This window comes from Protopterus annectens, chromosome 3.part0 (assembly GCF_019279795.1).
Source record: "Protopterus annectens isolate FY-2018-M chromosome 3.part0, PAN1.0, whole genome shotgun sequence".
In the NCBI taxonomy this organism is placed as follows: domain Eukaryota; kingdom Metazoa; phylum Chordata; order Ceratodontiformes; family Protopteridae; genus Protopterus; species Protopterus annectens.
The window spans coordinates 1,361,525,785-1,361,547,994 of record NC_056731.1 but is presented as its reverse complement, the minus strand read 5'-3'; positions in this window follow the sequence as shown (position 1 = coordinate 1,361,547,994).

The following is a 22,210-nucleotide window of genomic DNA, read 5'->3' as shown; positions in this document are numbered from 1 at the left end:
TATTTGTGATGAAAGTAGAAGAAATTGATGGGGGACCCGCCTTCTAGCATAACTCCAACTTGAAATGTTCACAATGGGTATTTTTTTTTTATGTCAGATTGACCTCACACAACAGGTATAAACAAGGCATGAGCCATATAGCTGCTGTGTCATGCATCATGGACAGCAGAAAGGGACGTGTTTTATTATTTGATGTCATTAGATAACCATAGATGGGGGTATATTACATTAACACATTTATTAGACAAGCACATGTTTTATATTCATGTACATCATAGCCACTAATATAATAGCACTCAAAACTCACAAGTGACAAATGACAGTACAGATGTAATGACATCGCAGTAGTTCAAGGTCTCTGTAAGTGGAGCACATTTACTACATGATTATACTGGTCATGCTCATAAGACATTATAAAGAACACTGCCATAACAGCATGTAAACAACACAGACGCACAAGTAGGTGTCCTAACATGTGCCCAATTACACTTTAAGATATGGCATCCTGCCATACAGGCAGACATGTTATTACATAAGTGCTTATGTCCTATAAAGCTGCACACTGTGAAGAAAAAAATTACAGTACTGCATAAATGTTTGGAGGAAGACATTCAATACAGTACATTCTTATTTGGAAATTAAGTAATGCTTGTGAACAATCGATGGCATACTGATCATTTGGGTCTATATTAGAGCATCGAAGTTTCAAAACTTCGAATGTTCTAATATCAAACCCAATTCAGTGAACGCTTACAACATCGAACATGCAGAACAGCGACTTTTTTCCTAGGGAAAAATTTGCTGCTCCAAAGCACATACACACAGCACAAACACACCAAACAAACAGCAATCTACACACACATACAACTAAAATCTTACATCTAGCCCTACACTAAACTGTTCATACACCACTAACTATCCACTTACCTTAACCCAAACCCTAACCCAAAGGTCCATCACTATCGCACACTCACCTCACCTGCGCCCTAACCCTAACTCACCCACCCCGCCCTAACCCTCACGTCCACACAATCACACACTTATCTGACCTGCGCCCTAACCCTCACTCACCTAACCTGCACCCAATTGCACACTTACCTGAACCCGACCTGTAACTTTCCACCACAGTACTGAAAATAGCGAAGCGACAGAAACGGGCAACCAAATTCTTTCCTTAGGAAAGAATTCGGTTTTCTGTAGCTTTGCTATTTTCAGCATTCACTGAATAGGGTTTGATATTAGAACATTCAAAGTTTTGAAACTTTGATGTTCTAATATAGACCCGATCATTTGTATCTTGCCAGACTCAAACACATGCCAGGACATAAAGATGTCTGTCAACTTGTGATACCACAGAAATAAAAGAATCAAAACAGGGCCTAGAACACTAAAGGTTCGAATTCAGCAACCAAAACAAGTGAAGAAAATAATAACAAAATTCGAACCACCCCACTGTAAAATACCAGGTATTTATTAAGACACTCACCGTAAGCACTTTTCGGGTGAAGTACCCTTCATCAGACAATTCACAAATAAACTGAATCATATTTAAAACACAAAATAGCCAAACACAGTCAATGTTGAGCCCTCCTCATCTTGAGGATGGGTTTAATGGGAATAATCCCATTCATGCCAGGTGGTCTGTGTGCACACATTTCTATAATACATTTACTTTCATAGTATTCTGTCAAATTGCCTATGTCACCCAATCTCCTGGATAACTTAACAGTTTGCAACACCATAAAATCAAGGGTATGCCCAGTATGTTCACTTAGAGCATTGTGGGTATTACCTGTGCATATTGCTGATAAATGCTACAATATTCCATTTTTTAATTTACAGTTGGTTTTACTCACATAGAATGAATAGCAGTCCCTGCACTGAGCTAAGTAGACATGAATATGGTTTACTGGTAACAGGATGGGTAAATAAATTGTTATTCCTAATATATTTACAGGCTTTGCAGTGTTGACATGGGAAAGTTCCTGATGTGTGATATTATTGGTACATCTCCTAAATCTCTTAATACATAGCAGATATTTTAAGTTTTTATTTCATTTAAAACAGAACTGTGTTTTTTTAGACTTAAAAAGTAGCAACCAGATCATAGAAAACACCTTTAGATTTTTGTGGGTGGAACACCCTGTAATACCAGTCTTTAAAGTCTATCCTGAAATACAAATATATTCTGGACCCTGTTACCAGTAAACAATAGGCAATTTGACAGAATACTATGAAAGTAAATGGATTACAGAGATGTGTGCACATAGACCACCTGGGATGAATGGGTTTTTTCCCATTAAACCCGTCCTCAAGATGAGGAGGGCCCAACATTGACTGTGATTGGCTATTTTGTGTTTCAAATATGATTCACTTTATTTGTGAATTGTCTGATGAAGGGTACTTCACCCAAAAGAACTTACGTTGAGTGTCTTAATAAATAACTGGCATTTTACAGCGTGGTGGTTCGAATTTTGTTATTACTTTCATCACTTGTTTTGGTTGCTGAATTCAAACCTTTAGTGTTCTAGGCGTTGTTTTGATTCTTTTAGACTTCTTGTGTTTGTGGGACTTTGCACACATGGCTGAGAAATTTACAGAAGATATAGAACTGCATTATCGACCTTCAGAACCTAATAGTGCTCATGCAGGTACAGATTTGTTTAAACAGCTTACTACTAAGAAGAATAGTCCTTTGCTAAATTTCAATCTCATAACTTACAATGGTTTTGTACCTGAAGATACTGAAAAGAAAGAAGGCGACATGCTTTTTTTGGATTATATTACTGCCTCAGAAAGAGACCTATGCAAACTAAAACACCTCCCATGGCAGAAATTGCATTTTGAGGCTTGCTTGCACCATAAAATTGTTCCTTGGGGCATACGGGTGTTATGCATGCCCATATATGGTGAGCAATATTCATCGCTGCTAGCAAAGTGGCAACAGCTAAATCTAGAAATAAGCTTCTCCTATATGCATTTACTCAATTAATTATTTCTCCATACAGAGAAAGAATTAGTGAAATCTGTGGAGGATAAGCAGAGGGAAATGGAACTGAAATTTAAGGAGGAGTGATATCAGGTTAAACTCCATGATCTGTACTGTACTATCACCACCTATGATGCAAAGTTACAATGCATCAAAAGCAAGAAATTGCAGAGAGATTATCAAGCTTCCTAAAAGGAAACATTTTTACATGGCCAAAGGAAGCGAATGCTACTTGACCACATACTCAATCTACTTCTAGGAAGTAAGAGCATTCCACCTTAATTCCAGGTGAAGGAGGTGATAAAAGGAAGTCACAAACCTCTATGCATGTTGTAACATCTCATGAGACTACAGTTACACCCAGTACTGAAGAAAATGAAGCTGATTCATGGAGCTCTAGGGATCTAAACAGCACGCAAGTTGCATCTACATCCAATGTGAATATGTTAGGAGCTAAACCGAAGGTGTCCAATAACACTTTTCCAGTTCTCCCAGTCCCGGTGAAGAAAAAGGTTCATCAGTTGAACCAGCCACCATATTACCAAGGCGCCAAATGACAGAAAACTTCTGTATGACTACAAATAGTGACTTTTATGCTTATTACTGCAATGTTTATAATTTATCCACTACTGTTTTAACCGAAGCAGAGCTCTATGTTTTAAATAAGGGCCTAATGTTTGTCCCTAGTACAGGTCAATGTTTAAGTGGTTTAATTATTGAACTTAGGCTGTTTGGGAGAAACCTTAAGTTAAAGAAAATGTTTGGCAATAATGATGCAATGCGAACTACTGAACCCAGACAACCTAGTATGTTTAACCCTCCCCTAAGCCCAGTAATTGAAACATTTCTTAAAACTTGTGAAGCAGATTTGATGCAATTTTTTAGTAATAAGCAGTGTCATGTTTTTAACAATTTGACCAAGGAACAAAAGCAGGCATTACAGTCATTAATAGCTAATACTGATATTAACATCAATCTAGCTGACAAGGGAGGGGCAGTCATTGTGATGAATACTGACATTTATAACAATAAGGTTTTAGATATGCTTAGAGATAATACCACATACCAGCGCTTATCACCCCTGGAAGTAACAATGATTATCAATAGGGTGAAGCGAGAATTTTTAAACTTAAAAAGTAGCAACCAGATCACAGAAAACACCTTTAGATTTTTGTGGGTTGAACACCCTGTAATACTAGTCTTTAAAGCCTATCCTAAAATACACAAAGATTTTCAGGACCCACCCCTATGTCCCATTGTTTTTGGTAGAGGGTGGGTCACAGAACATGCCTCCATCTGTATAGAATCTCAACTCAAGGATAGCCTAAGCAAAATATTTAGAGTTTTGAAAGACACACCAAATTTTTTGCAGTCCTTACACTCTTATCTTAGTCTAATGACTGATAACAGCAGATGCTTATTTGTAACATTGGATATAAATAGCTTATTCACAGTTATTTCTAAAGACTATGGGTTAATGGCCATAGAAAGAATTTTAAGTAATGAAATTTGTTTAACACCTATTCAAGTTAATAGGATTATTGTATTGTTGATTTGTGTTTTAAGCAACAACATCTTTATGTTTGCCGATGGTATATATCACCAGAATTGTGGTATAGCCATAGGCACCCCCTGTGCGAATTCATATGCCAACCTTGTGTTGGAATACTGGGTGAATCACCTTATATTTGACAATATGTTTAGATGGCAGCAACAACTGAAGTACTATACATGTTTTGTTGATGATGTGTTTTTATTAAGGGGAGGTACTAGTGATGAGTTATATGACTTCGTAGCCTACTTGGAGACAACAACAGATTTTTTTAAGATTTAATGTGACCTATTCTGACAACAGTATAGATTTTCTAGATGTTCGTTTAACTAGAAATGACCATGATATAATTGACACCATGATATATAGGAAGGACTGTTGGCACAATACGCTTCTACCCTATGATAGCATGCATGCTAGCCAAGCATTTGATAATGTAACTAAGGGACTGTTTTACAGAACATCTAGGCTATGCACAGATGAAATGCGTTTTAAACAGAAGTAACTAGAGTTAAAGCATATTATTCATGAGAGAGGCTACAGGATGATAAAATAAACTTAGCATATGAGGAATGTACTAACAAAAGATTAACTAAGGCTAAACGTTGGCTTTCTGGTGATATAACTGATTACCAGAATAATACAGGGAGTTTGAAACAACCTCTAAGAGTAACTTTGAAGTATAGCAACAACATAGGAGGTATTTGTGATCTCATCAGGAAAAACTGGGATGTATTACCCACAGATAATAGATTAAAAGAAATTATAACTCACAAACCACTGCTCTGTTTTAAATGAAATAAAAGCTTAAATGATCTTCTATATAATGAGAAATCTAGGAGATGTACCAATAACATCACAGATCAGGGAACTTTTCCATGTCAACACTGCAAAGCCTGTAAATATATTAGGAAGAACAATTTATTTATCCATTCTGTTACCAGTAAACAATATTCATTGGCATCATATGCAGATTGCCATACAACAGATGTCTACTTAGCTCAGTGCAGGGACTGCTATTCGTTCTATGTGGGTAAGACCAACTGTAAATTAAAAAATAGAATATTGAAATATTTATCAACAATACGCACAGATAATACCCACAATGCTCTATATCAGCATGTAAGTGAACATACTGGCCATACCTTTGATTTTAAGGTGTTACAGACTGTTAAGTTATCCAGGAGAGGGAGTGACATAGGCAATTTGACAGAGTACTATGAAAGTAAATGGATTATAGAGATGTGTGCACATAGACCACCTGGGATGAATGGGGTTATTCCCATTAAACCTGCCCTCAAGATGAGGAGGGCCCAACATTGACTGTGATTGGCTATTTTGTGTTTTAAATATGATTCAGTTTATTTGTGAATTGTCTGATTAGGGGTACTTCACCCAAAAGTGCTTACATTGAGTGTCTTAATAAATAACTGGCATTTTACAGTGTGGTGGTTTGAATTTTGTTATTACTTTCTTATACTACAGAAATAGACATATTGTATGTGTGATGCCCATGCACTGGCCCAGTAATCAAGGAACCTCAGTCCTCACCACTAACACTAGTGATGGGCATCCACTTTAGGAAGGATAACAAATACACACACAGTAAAGTGCAATTTCCATTAAGAGCTCACAGAGATCACAGTCAGTCTGAGGCTGATTTCTCTCTTTCTCTCCAGATCCCCAATAAGACTCCCCACTGGCACAGCTATAGGCCCCCCCACACACACACACTCTCTTTAAGATATGAATTATATACAAACACACAGACATTCCTGGGGAAGGCTGGCACAGGTTCTCCAGCTTATGCCCATTCCTGCCAGGCTATAAGGTAGCAATCACCACCATTAACACTAATATCAGCTACTAATAAGGCCATTACCAAGGGGTGTCCAATTATTACTGTGCAATATTATTATCGAAATAGTAAGTGTGACTGAGCAGCAAGACTATTGGAGTGGCTTTGTACAGTATCAGTATATACATGCAATGTACTCTAGAGCTTAAATTATCTGTACATGAAACAGCCACAGTTAAAAAGTTCAAAAATATTTAATAATAAATAATAAAAACACAAGACAATACTTCTTACTACACAGTGCAAGCCAAGAGTTCAGACAGCACAGGAACATGCTTAAAATAATAGTGTAGAATAGTTCTGACATAAATATAGAAAACAGCTAGACTCAACTTACTATTTTGCTTCTTTTCCTAAGAGCAATCACAGATCTAAATAAAGTTACATATAGAGCAAAAGCAGAGTATTGGTGAGTTGTCAGCTTTAGACAAAATCCAAAATGCTCTCTCTCTCTCTCTCTCTCTCTGAGACAGTCTTTTAAATTGATAATACATCACTGCTGACTCATTTTAGATTACATCATTCTTCTCTGGTTTCCCAGGCTAGCAGAAACTGAGAGTTTAATGTAGCTTTCATCTTGCACCTGGTCAGGAAACCACAACAGTTAAAGACATTATATATGTAAAATTTAGCAATTAACTCTGGTCTCAAAACAATAGAAATAATCTGCTGGCCCAGACATCACGGCTCTGAGTTTGAGATCAAACATTCATACATGGCTTGACTTATCAGCTTTCTTCCAGCAGAGTGCACCGTTGTTACATTTTTGACGTTCAACATTTAACACCATTTTCTTCCATTTAAGAGAACAAGCCTGTGGCTTATATTAATATTTACAAATGATAGAATTATCTACCAAATTCTTTCTAGCTAGGCTGGCAGCCTTCACATATCTTTACATATCTTCCTCCCAGACAAATCAAGCTAGTTTTTCAAGTGACCCTTGAGAAACATTGCTTGAGAGGGTTAGGTCTATTTGAGTATACCTTACCCCATTCCTTGTCTTGAGAGCCCATCCCCATTTTCATTGTAAACCCCACTGCGGTGATGCACTGGCATATATGCTTGCAACCCTAGGCTCCATCTTTGCAACTTGGCATTTTGCTTGCTGGCTTGGTGTAACCATGTTAGGGGATTGTGATCTGTAACTACAGTGAATTTTCTTCCATACAGATAAGGCTGAAGCTTCTGCAGTGCCCACACAATGGCTAGGTATTCCTTTTCTACAGCTGCATAGCATTCCTCCCTGGGTTTGAGCCTATGGCTGAGATAAACTACTGGGTGCTCTTCTCCCTCTGAAGAAATCTGGCTAAGTACAGCCCCCACCCCATGGTTTGAAGCATCCACCTGCACAACAAATTTGTTGCTGTAATCTGGACTGGCTAACACAGATGGTCCTCCCAAAGCTTCTTTAAGCTTCTGGAATTCCTGCTCACATGCTGGGGTCCACACTACTTTATCTGGCCTGTTTTTCTTTGTTAGGTCTGTGATGGGAGCAGCTATTGTACTATAACTGGGGACAAATTTTCTGTAGCACCCTGCTGTCCCTTAGAAGGCCCTCACCTGCTTTTTGATAACAGGTGCAGGCCATGCCTGAATGGCTTCACTTTGGCAGGTTTTGGCCTGATCTTACCACTCCCCACTCTATGTCCCAGGCAGGAGACCTCTGCCATACCCACCTGACAATTGCTCAGCTTAATAGTTAACCCTGCCCTCTGTAGTCTGTCCAGCACCTCCCTGACATGCTGAAGGTGCTCTTGTCAGGAATGGCTGTAGATGGCAATATCATCTAGGTAAGCAAAGGCAAACCCTCCTACTCCTGCTAGAATTTGATCTACCAGCCTCTGGAAAGTCACTGGGGCATTTTTCATCCCAAAGAGCATCTTTGTGAACTCATACAGGTAAAAAGGAGTCACAAAGACTGACCTCTCTCTAGCACTGGGAGTTAAGGGCACCTGCCAGTAACTCTTGATAAGATCAATGGTGGTAAGATACTTAGCCTCACCCAGCTGCTCTATGTCCTTATCTGTCCTAGGCATGGGGTAAGCATCTGACCCTGTGTGACAATTTAATTTCCTGTAGTGAACACAGAACCTGGTGCTGTCATCCCTCTTTGGCACCAGCACCGCTGGGAAGGACCAGGGACTGTTGGAGTTTTGAATTACCCCTAGTTCCAACATCTCCTATATCTCCTCTCTCAGAGACTGTTTGACTCTCTCAGGTGCCCTATAAGGGGCCTGCCTAATATGCCTTTGTGGTCCTGTATTCACCTGGTGCTGCACCAGGTGGGTACACCCTGGTTTCCCAGTAAACATGTCCCCAAACTCCAGTAACACTGCTCGCATTTCTGGAACCTGGGTAGGAGATTGCTACCACTTCCACTGAGGTGTCAGTCCAACCCTCACTGAGGAGATCAGTCACCAGATCTCCCTCAAACTCCTCCTGCAGTCCACTGCAAATACTCAGCACAAGGGCCTCCCTATCATGGTAAGGTTTCATCATGTTAACATTGTACAATTTGTGCTCCTGCCGAGCAGTTTCACCATGTAGTTAACATCATTTACATTTCTTACCACCTTGTAGGGTCCCTCCCATGCTGCTTGCAGCTTGGTGTGTATGACAGGAATGAGAACCATTACCTGCTGCCCTACAACATACTCTCTAGCTTGAGTATTCCTGTCATACCAGACTTTTTTCTGCTGTTGGGCTTCTGCCAGGTTCTCCTGGGCCAAGGCCATGAGTTCCCTGAGCCTTGTCCAGAGGTTTAGGACATATGCCACAACAGACTTCTTGTGAGATTCACACTCAACTTCCCACTCATCACAAATTAAATCTAAAGGTTCCCTCACCCTTTGCCCATACAGCAACTCAAAGGGTGAAAAACCTGTGGATTCCTGGGGAACCTCTCTGTAAGCAAACAACAGATGGGACAAGTATTTGTCCCACCCCCTCTTAAACTGGTCTGCAAATGCCTGTAGCATGGACTTGATTGTAGAACTTAACCACTCAACAAGACCATTAGTCTGGGGATGGTAGTGGGTGGTCTTCAGGTGCTTCACCCCACAGTACTTCCACAGATAAGCCAGCAGGTCTGACATGAAAATGGCACCTCTGTCAGTCAGTATTTCTTTTTGGAAACCTACTCTGCTGAAAATCTCTAACAAAGCATTTGCCACCTTTTCTGCCTCAATGGAGGACAAAGCCACTGCTTCAGGGTATCTTGTAGCATAATCTACTACCATTAGTATGTACTTTGTCCCTGTGGAACTTGGGATACTCAGAGGCCCCATAATATCCATAGCTACCCTCTGAAATGGCTTCTCAATCACAGGCAAAGACATCAAAGGAGCTCTCACCTTGTCTCCTGCCTTGCCTACCTTTTGGCACTGCTCACAGGTCTTGCAGTACCCTGTTAATCTCTGGAAATTCCAGGCCAGTAGAAGTCTGCATAATACATCTCTTTGTATGTTTTATGCCCATTTGACCTGCAAAGGGAATATCATGGGGTATGGCTAAAAGTGCCAGATTGTAGGCACTAGGCACTACCAACTGCTGTATCCTCTCACCTTCTAGCCCTTCCTCAGGGGTCCATTCTCTATACAGTAACCCTTTGTCCCAGTATAAAGATTTCCCTTTTCCACTGAGAATCATGCGCCTCACTAGCTAACTGCCTCAGGCCTTGCAATGTAGGGTCTGAGAGCTGAGCCTGTCTAAACTCTCTCTTTGTAACCCTTCCCAGCTCCCCTTCCTCTGACAGTGGTGCCTCACTGTCAGCCTGAGTACTACTATTCACCTCTACCTTTGCAGTCACTCTGTCCAAGGGAACATCAGCACCCACATTCAGCTGTGGCTCACCTTCAGTCTCACTGCTACAGAGTAGCTCCCTCCCTGAAGTAACACCTCACCAGTCCTGGCTGCAAGTATGTGGTTTGTCTGGGTCTCCTCCAGGCTACCAGACCCACATGCTTGTCTTGAAGCCTGACTGTGTGTAACTGTATAAGCACATGGTACTGCCTCATCAAAATCCTTCCCTATCAGGACATATGCAGGATGGTAGCTCAGTACCCCTATCGTCTCAAGACAGCATACTATTGGCATTTTGTCTTTCCAACTTACTGGCTCTCTCACCTTTTGTTCCCCACCTTGCTTCCATGGACATCTATATGCCACATGGCCCCACTGGTTGCATTCAAAGCATTTAACCCTAGGTCTTGGATGTGTACCTGGACTACTGGCTTCCCCTGCTTTTGGCAGATTCTGTTGGGGCAGTCTGGGCCACCCACCATGGGTTCCTTTAGACCCATGAGCAGTACTGGGGGTCCCTTTCCTGTGCAGGGATGCCCTGCTTGCTAGGTATAGGTTTCCCATCTTCCCCAAGTCATCTGAAATAGCACATTGTCTATCAGCTAACCAGATACTCTTGTCCTCAGGCAAAATGCTAAGGGCTTGTTTCCTTACCAAAAAGTCTGCCTGCCCTTCAGAAGTGGTGACCTGACATTCACTCACCCACCTATTAAAATAAGTGCTCAGTTAATCAACATGTTCACACACATTTCCATCTGCCTTGCGTCTATGCTCACAAAACTTTTTCCTATAAGTTTCAGGTGTTAGCTTAAAAAATTCAAACAGACAATTCTTAGCAGTATAATTTAAGAAATCATGGTCAGACATTTTGGACAGAATAGTTACAGGAACCGTACCCAGAGCCTTTGGTCAACATCAAGCTGTTTACATACCCTTTCAAACATATGAATGAAACTATCAAAACTATCCCCCCTCTGTAAACTGCAGAAGAAATTTACTGACCTTTTTTGCTTCTGGGGTCCAGTTACTCCCTCCCCCATTACCTCCATGACTCTGGTGAAGAGTCAGCATCTCCTTTATGTGCTGACTCTGCCTCTCCTTTTCCTCAGCTTCCTGGCATAGCAGTTTGTCATTCTCCTCAGCCTGTAGATGTCTCAGTCTCTCTGCTGCTTCTGTTTACAAATGCCTGGCCTCCAACTCAAGTCTCTTTAGCTTCAGATGGATTTTTAAGTCCTCTGTAAAAAGATTGAGTTGTCCATTCTCTGAGTGTTGTGTATCTCCATGGCCAGTCTGATCACCCTCCTGATTGCTGTTTTCTGATGCAGCTATGACCAAAGCTGCAATCGTTTCTGCCTTAGTCAGGTTTCCATGCACCAGTCCCTTAGCCTGGCACATCTCAGCCAACTCCTTGACAGCTTGCCATACTCCTCTGCTGATATGCTTGCCTGTTCTTCTTGACTAGCTAACCTAACAAAAGTAATAAAACAATTGTGATCTGAACTCTGAATATTCACTGTGAGGCTGAGTTAGAGTACAAAAACACCTTTAGTGATCACTGTACACAAGCTACAGGAATTCACAATCCACACCACTACTAGTCAGTTGCTGACCAATTACTATGTGGTGTGGATATCCCAGCACTGCCAAATAATTAATATGTGACTCCTGTGCACTGGTCAGTAATCAAGGAGCCTCAATCCTCACCACTAACACCAGTGAGGGGTGTGCACATTGCGAACGATAACAACTATACACACAGTAAAGTACAATTTCCCTTAAGAGCACACAGAGATCACAGTCTGGGGCTGGCTTCTCACTTTTTCTCCAGATCCCCAATGAAAGTCCCCACTGGCACAGCTATAGGGTACAGGTCTCAGCCTAGTGGTCAAGCTAAAAACTCCAGCACCCTCTCTGTCCAACCAGTGATTCGTGTCCTTGTCCAAGTAGCTGATACACACACACTCTTTAAGATATGAGTTATATACAAATACACAGACACTCCTGGGGAAGGCTGGCACAGGTTCTCCAGCTATGCCCCTTCCTGCCAGGCTATAAGGTAGTAATCACCACCAGCAACCACTAATATCAGCTACTAATAAGGCCCTTACCAAGGGGTGTCCAATTATTACTGTGCAATATTATTATCCAAATAGTGTGACTGAGCAGCAAGACTATTGGAGTGGCTTTGTATAGTATCACTATATACATGCAATGTACTCTATAGCTTAAATTATCTGTACATGAAACAGCCACAGTTGAAAAGTTCAAAAATATTTAATAATAAATAATAAAAACACAAGACAATACTTCTTGCTACACAGTGCAAGCCAAGAGTTCAGACATCACAGGAACATGCTTAAAATAATGGTGTAGAATAGTTCTGACATAAATATAGAAAACAGCTAGACTAAACTTACTATTTTGTTTCTTTTCCTAAGAGCAATCACAGATCTAAATAAAGTTACATATAGAGCAAAAGCAGAGTATTGGTGAGTTGTCAGCTTTAGACAAAATCCAAAATGCTCTCTCTCTATCTATCTCTCCCTCTCTCTCTCTCTCTGAGACAGTCTTTTAAATTGATAATACATCACTGCTGACTCATTTTAGATTACATCATTCTTCTCTGATTTCCCAGGCGAACAGAAACTCAAGAGTTTAACATAGCTTTGATCTTGCACCTGATCAGGAAACCACAGTAATTAAAGACATTATATATGTAAAATCTAGCAATTAACTCTGGTCTCAAAACAATAGAAAGAATCTGCTGGCCCAGACATCATGGCTCCAAGTTTGAGATCAGTCATACAAGGCTTGACTTATCAGCTTTCTTCCAGCAGAGTGCACTGTTGTTACATTTTTGACGTTCAACATTTAACACAATTTTCTTCCATTTAAGAGAACAAGCCTGTGGCTTATATTAATATTTACAAATGAAAGAATTATCTACCAAATTCTATCTAGCTTCACTGGCAGCCTTCACATATCTTCACAGTATGTGTCTTGTTGAATACATTTGAAAGGCTTATGGCCCTTTCCTTTTCTAATGGGTATGGATCCCCTACCCTGGAGGGCAATGCCTTGAAAATGCTGCCATCTGACTGTGACACAAATGCTTCCTTTGTCTAAGCCACTTGTTCATGACACAGGTATGTGATAGACGGATAAATTCAAACCCTTGCCTATCAGGCTACACACTCTAAAGAGCTGTGTATTGACTGCATCTGCCACATGATATAGCAATGGATCTCATCACAAATAAATGGAATTAATGTGTGTGAAGTAATAAAAGGCATTTAAGGATTATTTGTACAATATAACTCTGTCTAAATGATGGCAAAGAGGTAACTATGCTAATGTTCACACAACAGTCTTTTAAAGAAAGTAGAGGCACGCATATCCCTTCCAGCAATAACATAATGTCATAGCTTCAAAAACCCAAATATTTCACAACTGTAGCACCACTTGCACAGTGGCACATTCATTCCTCCCAATATCCTGCAGCTTCTGTTGTTGCATAAGTCAGGTGTTCAAAGCCCCCATTGACTGACTGTAAGCACAGTGTGTCTTGATGCTGTTATGCATGAATGACATCCCAAAGTGTTATAATGTGTACAATTACAATAGGAAAAACCCTTCCCAGCTCTTTTATCTCATACAAATTGCAATACAAACATATGATGTAATGACTTCACATAGGTGGAGTCTCACAGCCTTGTAAAGACTTCCACCATGGTGTATGTGATTCATACACTTCAGTAGTCAGTGGACTTGCATACATTGCTGGTCATTTCTGGCAAAGGGCAACATTCTGTGTACTGACATTACACAAACAACACTGCATGAAGTCATTATTCTATATTTGTACTTTGGAGAAAGAAATGTAAAGGTATTTTGTATTATCCTGGCAGTGAAATTGTTGTTCTGAGAATGTTGTGGTATGAGTGCTACTGCAACACATGCATTCAGCAATGACTTGTATAACATGTCTACACAGATCAATGTAATATCAATGTTTCTCAGCCAAGGAAGCTGTTCCTGTTGTTTTATACTACACTGTCCCAGAATTGAAACACATTGCATCTGTGTAGACATGTTATACAAGTCATTGCTGAATGCATGTGTTGTAGTAGCACTCACATCACAACATTCTCAGAAAACTTTCACTGCCAGGATATTACAAAATAACTGTACATTTCTTTCTCCAAAGTACAAATATAGAACAATAACTTCATGCAGTGTTGTTTGTGCCCTTTGCTGGAATTGAGCAGCAATGTATGTAAGTCCACTGACCACTGACATGTGTATGAATCACGTACACCACAGTAGAAGTCTTTGCAAGGCTGTGAGACTCCACCTATGTGAAGTCATTACATCATATGTTTGTATTGCAATTTGTATGAGATAAAAGAGCTGGGAAGTGTTTTTCCTACTGTAATTGTACACATTATAACACGTTTGGATGTCATTCATGCATAACAGTATTAAGACACACTATGCTAACAGCCAGTCAATGTGGGCTTTCAACACCTGACTTATGTGATGACAGAAGCTGCAGGATATTGGGAGGAATGAATGCGCTACTGTGCAAGTGGTGCTACAGTTGTGAGATATTTGGGTTTTTGAAGCCATGACATTATGTTATTGCTGCAAGGGATATGTGTGCCTCTACTTTTTTTAAAAGACTGTTGCTATATGTGTCTTTCTCAGACAACACCGCCTGCTACTATGTATACTCAAATACATGTGATGGGTAATGCATTCATCACTTTGACTTGAGAATGGCATTCATGCATAATAATCATGGATCTGAACACATGCTTTACTAAGCAACAGCTTAAGAAACATTGTCTCATGTCCTCATGTCACAGGAAAAGCTATAGCATTTCTCCTGGGAAACCAAATGTCATCCCATGGCAGCATCATTGCTCAGTAATGCATTTCTGTGTCAAAAATGAGCATATATTGTTTTAATAGGAATCCACAAGTATACATGTACATGGCAGGTAGCTGGCTGACAACATAGTTACCTACCTGTACATAAACAGACATACTGACACATGTGGGTCTAAGGAGTAATGGCTGGATTTGAACAAGCTACCTAAGATTACAAGGCACAGAACACTGACTGAATCAAATGTGCCACACTAGATGTTGTTTTACAATTGTGACACTGCACATTTGAATGGATGACATCACCATTCTTTCATATGTTGTTCTTATAAAAATGTATGAAGGTAGTTGAAGTACACAGTAGCAATACATGGCTACATGCATTAGAAGCCTTCTCTACACAGCGCAACTGACAAACACACATACAGTAGTCAATCATTGCTGTATTCAAACCTCCTCCCTCTGTACTTTCCTTCCTTTGTCCTTATGCAGTCTAGAGAGCACAGTATCAACAGTCAGTGCCACAAGAAAACTCATATGAGCCCTCTAATGTAGGTCATTTTTGATATTATGATGTAAGCATTGTGAATTGTACATGACAGTACACACAATCACATTAGTTAACTAAAGTTGGTTTTGAACTCTGTACTTATCTATTTACATGTACAGAACACAGAATTAGCTGCAAGCACCATAGGTGAAGTTTGAGTTGCAAGGGCACAGAGTACACTTTTGACATGATGACCTCATCAGTGTGATACAGACAAGATGTTTATGATAAAAGTAGGATGAGGGGATGGGGGCATCCTCCCCTATGTTTAATTCTTCCCCTAACTGGAAGTTGATACACCAAGCTTTATGTGTCTGATATTGAAGACAGACATGCAAATCCCCGACTATGAGATTTGAACTTCCTGTCTGCAGCAGTCTGGGTCTGAAATGGAATCCAATTCAGATCTCACATGTAACAGCTTGTGCTCAGAGATACACAGCCTTGCCTGCTACATTTGCACCATTGGAAGCACAGCAATGGCTTGACAGACACATTGAGACTGACTATATCAAGAAGAACAGAAGGTGTTAAAAAATGGCAGTGAGATATGGCCATATATGATGCTCAAACTATTGACACATGCACCAATGTTAAACAATGACATGCTTTATGGTGTTTGTTATAATTTTGGTTGTTTGGAGGAAAGATGGCATGAAATGTGACATATTGGGTGCTGGGACTTACACATTAGTAAGATTGAGACGTGCTACCTGGGAATTTAACCCATGAGAAAAAAAAGATATACTATTAAACTTTGTTTCTTAGCTATCAGTGCCATAGGAGAACTTACATTTTAATGTGGTAATTAGATGTATAAAAATTTAATAACGGATTGAGCTATGTCTGTGACATTACTTAATCATGGGAATGCATTTCTATATAAAATGTAGCATTTATGTTTGTTATTACATTTCAGATTCATGCAGTTGCATGACCTGAGTAATACACTGGTGGGTTAGTTTACATACATACTTCAGAAAAGATAGTCATAAACGCATACTTATGATGTGTGATGAGTCATAAGAATTGTAACAAAATACCTATGCGTGTGCATTCTGCATTAAATATGATTGTCATGTTTAACATACTTTATATACATTATATTGGGCTTCTATAGGAAGCAATAATGATACATTTGCTGCCATAAATATTACTGTGGTACACATGTGCATTTAATGTGACAGTCCTAATCAAAATATTGTGAAAATATCATTCTGACCCCCTCTGTAAAACTTTCAACTGGCTTTGAACTTTGTATTAGCTGTCCTCTTTCTTTAGGCTCACTTCATGTTGAACTTGTGACACAGATAGCTACCTAAGAGGGGGAATTTATTCCATGAGTACTATCTGTAGTGCTAATGGATGCATACTAACGTCAGGCTTGTTTGTGTTGCAGAAGGCAGCTGAAATTTAATTTTTCACTTTTTCTTCTAGGAAGTGAAACATGTTTGCAAGAAGTACATTACCGTGGCGCATTCATCCTTAATACATCTCTTTGATACATCTAAACTTTAATTTCTGGCACACATTCTCAGTACGGTAGGTAATGTCAAATAATATTAACTCTCTCAAGCCTAAAACACCTTTTTTGTATTCTTCCAGTTCCCACCCATGCTTCCTTATGGCATCCAGAACTTTTTTGAGTCTGACTTCTTTAACTTAATGACTTATCAGATAATAACAGGAAGTATTAGAAAGGACAAGGAGTTATTAACAAAATGACACTAAGATTGTTAGTCTAGGATGTCCTGTAGAGGAGAAATTAATCTTTATTTGTCACTTATTATTAATATTTTCAAATGTATGTTTATATTTTCATAACTAAGGGACCTACATTTTACTGAGGTGCATGGTGTGAAACATCAGTGTGAGAGACAGGACGATGCACTCAAAATACTTGTTTATATCACACTATTCTGGAAATGTTGCTACTTGTTTGGTATTAATTATGAAAATAAGCAATATTTCCATATGTATTGAGCACTTCAAAAACCCAATGACTTACAAACTGCAGTATGATTTTAGGTGAATCCTTAGATGTTACTGAAGAAAACTGTGCTTAACACTTCAAATGTAAGCTGTACATCTTGAGAGTTATCCAGCATTATTTGTAGTGCTAATTGTACAATTAAACATACATTTCATATTTCTATAAATATCTTGATAAACATGGATTTACAGAGGAATTCTTTGCTGTGATGTGAAAGCTTATGCCCGGTTAACAAAAATGTTCTAATAATAGATGTCTAGGTTGTATAGTTTTCAAGATATGAAAATATATTTATGATATACCACATAGGTGGTAGTCCCCTAAATACAGAAGACGTAATAAGGGATCTGGGGACCCAAGTAGATAGTAAACTCTCCTTTGATAATCACATTGCCAAAGTGGTTAGAAAATCCTTCTACGTGGCACACCTTATCACAAAAGGGTTCACATCCAGATCAAAAGAGGTCATTGTGCCCCTCTACTCATCGATCATCAGACCCATCATAGAGTACAATGCCCCATTTGGGATGTATATTAAAAGACACCTGCAACAGCTGGGAAGACCACAGAAGTACCTCACCAAGAAGATCACTGGCCTCAAACAGATGCCCTATGCAGCTCGACTGAAGAAACTCCAGCTGTACTCGGTTGCATACCGTCTACTCAGAGGTGATCTCTGCCTGACATACAAGGCCATGTCCAACCCAGAACTGATGGACATGCTCCATCTAAAGAAAAGCTTATCCCCTCGAGCCACATACTCTAGGGATCTAAACCTCACCACAACAATAAATAGGACGTGCTGGAGGGATAGATTCCTGTCACAGAGACTTCCCATGCTTTGGAACAAGATTCCAATCAACATTAGGGAGAGCTCCTCTCTAACACTCTTCAAGAGAAATCTTGATGAGTGGATGGGAAACAGAAAGTTTATCCCATGGATTACTTCAGTGGCTCTGCTGGACAGAGGCACAGGGAACTAAGGGGGTGGTGAAAGCCAACATATTCTGGTTAGGCTTATAAATGCCTTCGGGCAGATAGCCTAGTACCTACCTATGAACCTATGAAAGTTTAGAAAAATATAATTTGGGATTTGTGTGCATTTTAATATATTATAGTGCTTATGGAAAAGACAGTGAATGCACAGACTATTATCACTGGAAAGAATAATTCCTTACTGATAACATTACTATTTGTACAGTTTTAATGGCTTTTATTTTTCACAAAATACTTGCATTTGTTTATCTTTTACTTTTTAAGTTTATCTTTAAGAAAATTAATGCTCTGGAATGCAAGATGTGTAAAGACTGCTAGCAATGTGACATTCCAAACCACATAGGTGTTGATGAATTAAAGGGGTTAGACTACACTTCACATGTTAGCAATACTGAGAATAGTTGTGTGACACAAGGAAAATACTGCCAGCCCAACTAGTTGGAATTTTGTAAATAATTATATGTCATTTGAAAATATTAATATGATTTATATAGAAATGTAACAAAAGGAGACGCTGCCAGCCCAGCTATATGAAATTTTGTAAATAATCATATTTGATTTGTGAATATCAATATGATTCATATGCTTGTCTTACAAATGTAAGAGAACTATATGTTATGTGTATATTAAACTACTGTCACAGAAGTGTGTGTTGAACAGGGTTTGTACAGTACTGAGCTTCAAGGATGTGTCCACAGTGTACCCTACTGGAAAAGAACAGAAATGTATATAAACTATATACCCGTACAAGTGTATGTTTTAAAAGTAGAAACTGGAATATACAGAGTTAACTTGCAAAATGCCCAGAAAATAAGATGAAATTAAATTGTTTTACGATTGTATTATGAATGTTATTTTCAATGTAGCAAGGAGACAGGATGTCTAGAATTATGGTGCCTTCTGCATTGTTTTGTGTTTTATTGTTTTATGTCTTCTAGCAACTGCAAACATCTGAACGCTATGTATTTTTCACAAGGAGTTGTCAAATGTTACAATTTGGGGTTTAGCTTGGGAACTTAAGTCAGGTGACAAAAAGTGATTTCATCCAAGCTAACCCAGCAGTAATATTTTATATTAATTTAAGAACTCTCTCTGAGAGAGACCAGGCATTTTGTATTTTGTCTTTGACCTGGAAACATCCAATCATCATTGCCATCTACACTTGCTTTGCTCTGTAAGTTTTTAGGGCATAGTAACTCTTTTAGATATAGTTAGGAATATAGTAAAGAATAGTTTAGATGTTTTCTGTATTTATTTGAGACTGTCCTGCAATGTTGTTTTAAATACTTCCTGTAATTTTGAACTCTGAAGTAACTGTGTTGATTTACTGAGTATTGTCTTGTTCTTTTATTATTTATTATTAAATGTATTTAAAACTATCTTTGTGGCCATTTGTGAGACATATTTAAGCTCTTAGAGTACTTGCATATCTATTTAGTGACAGTGTACATGCCACTCCAATCGCCTTGCTTGGTCAGACTACCAGTTGGATAATAGCAACATTACACAGTTGTACTGGACCCTCTTTGTAAGGCCCTTATAGTAGCTGATAAGTAGGGGTTGGTGGCAGTGGAAACTACCTTATAGTCTGGGCAGAAGGGGGCATAGCTAGTAAACCTGTGCCAACCTTCCCCAGGTGTGTGTGCGTGTTTGTATATAAATCAAATCTCAAAGTTTGTGAGTGTCAGTTACTTCGGCAGGTATACAAAGCACTGGTTGGACAGAGATGGTGCTGGAGGTCATTGCTTGTCCCCTCAACTGAGATCTTAACCCTATAGCTGTGCCAGTGGGGAGTCTTATTGAGGATCTGGAGAAAACGGGAGAAACCAGACCCAGAATGACTATGATCTCTGTGTGCTCTTAAGGGAAATTTCACTTTACTGTGTGTGTACTTGTCATCCTCCCAGTGCGCACATCCCAGTGGTGAGGATTGAGGCTCCTTGATTACTGGGCCAGTGCAGGGGCATCACACATTGATTTTCAAACAGCAAAACTATGATATAACAAATTGTGTGGAAATATGTATTCAGAGCCCCCTCTTTAAAATTATCACTTAACTGGATTCTAACTCTGCATCACCTGTCTTCTTTCTCTAAACTCACTACACTTACACCTTGTGCCTTGTAAAAGTTACCTGAGTGGTGCATTTTCTTCACTGAGTACTATTCAGAGTGTTGATGGCCCACACAACAGGCCTATTTGTGCTACAGAAGGTGGCCCAAATTAAAATTTGCTCTCTTTTCCTCAGAAAGTGAACTGTGTTTGCACACTGCCAATCAGACCACAAATGCAAACGGCGTTATTAAAAAAGGTTAAGAAAAATGACCAAATTAACATATTTAATGGATATATGTAAAAAGAAACAAAGCTGTTATAGCATTAGCATGGCACAGTCATCCTTTTCACATCTGCTTGTACCATCACAAGTAGCACTTAGGTTACACATAACCAGAATTTCACATAATAGCAATTGCTCAGAAAGGGGAGACATGGGCAATTACAGGAGAACATTCTTGCCACAGTATGTACAATTACTCATGACATCAAAGTTTACAATATATTGCATAACTGGCATGATGGGAAATAGAAGCATATGGATACTTTCTCCAGCATATATGACACAGATGTCCACATTACTCATGCTAAACCTTTGTGTTAGCACACTGTAAAAAAATTATATTTTACAACAGCCATACCACATATTATTATTAGCAATGAGAAGAGGTGAGTTTACAACAAACACACCTATGCACAATACATTAACACAGACTAAGGGTAAGATATTTAGTATGTATCACAGACACAGCCTGTTCATGTCATATAGAACATTGGGTATCATTAGTTATTCTGAATCCAGTAATAAATATATTTCCGTAAACTGGATTCAATTTTTGCATCACCTGTCTTAAGTCTGTGCATTCACCTCACATACACATTGTGCCACAGAGACACTTACCTGACAGGTGGAATTTATTCACTTTTTACTATCAAGAGTGCTGGTGTCTGTGCATCAACACTTGGTTTATTTGTGCTACAAAAAGCAGCCCAAATTAAAATGTTCACTTTTATCATTAGGAAGTGAACTGTAGTTCATTGCTAGGGACCACTGCCAGTCCGGAGTGCACAATGCGAAATGGTGCACAAATGAAGAGAAAAGAAAACAGCTATACTGAAATAGAGGAAATATTATAAAACAAGTAGTTAAAATGCACAATTCTGACATTTCCTCAACTTTGTTTTGTTTCAACATGAACATATGCTATTGAAACATCACTATGTTCACACAAACACCACCTTTTCTGGATTAGAACCCCAGGAGAGCAGGTCATTCCCAAGAAACACTTGAATTTCTTATTAGTATGTCGCACACACACACACACACACACACACACACACACACACACACACACACACACACACACACTGTGAAGATAAAAAGGAGGTTACATACACACAAGATGTGACATAGTCTCAAATGACATTACAAGTGCAACAGGACTGAGTTCTGACCTTTGTCCTATGCAGTTAGATGTGTGGATGGCTGTGATACTGGCAACAGGGAAGATAATATTTCCTTA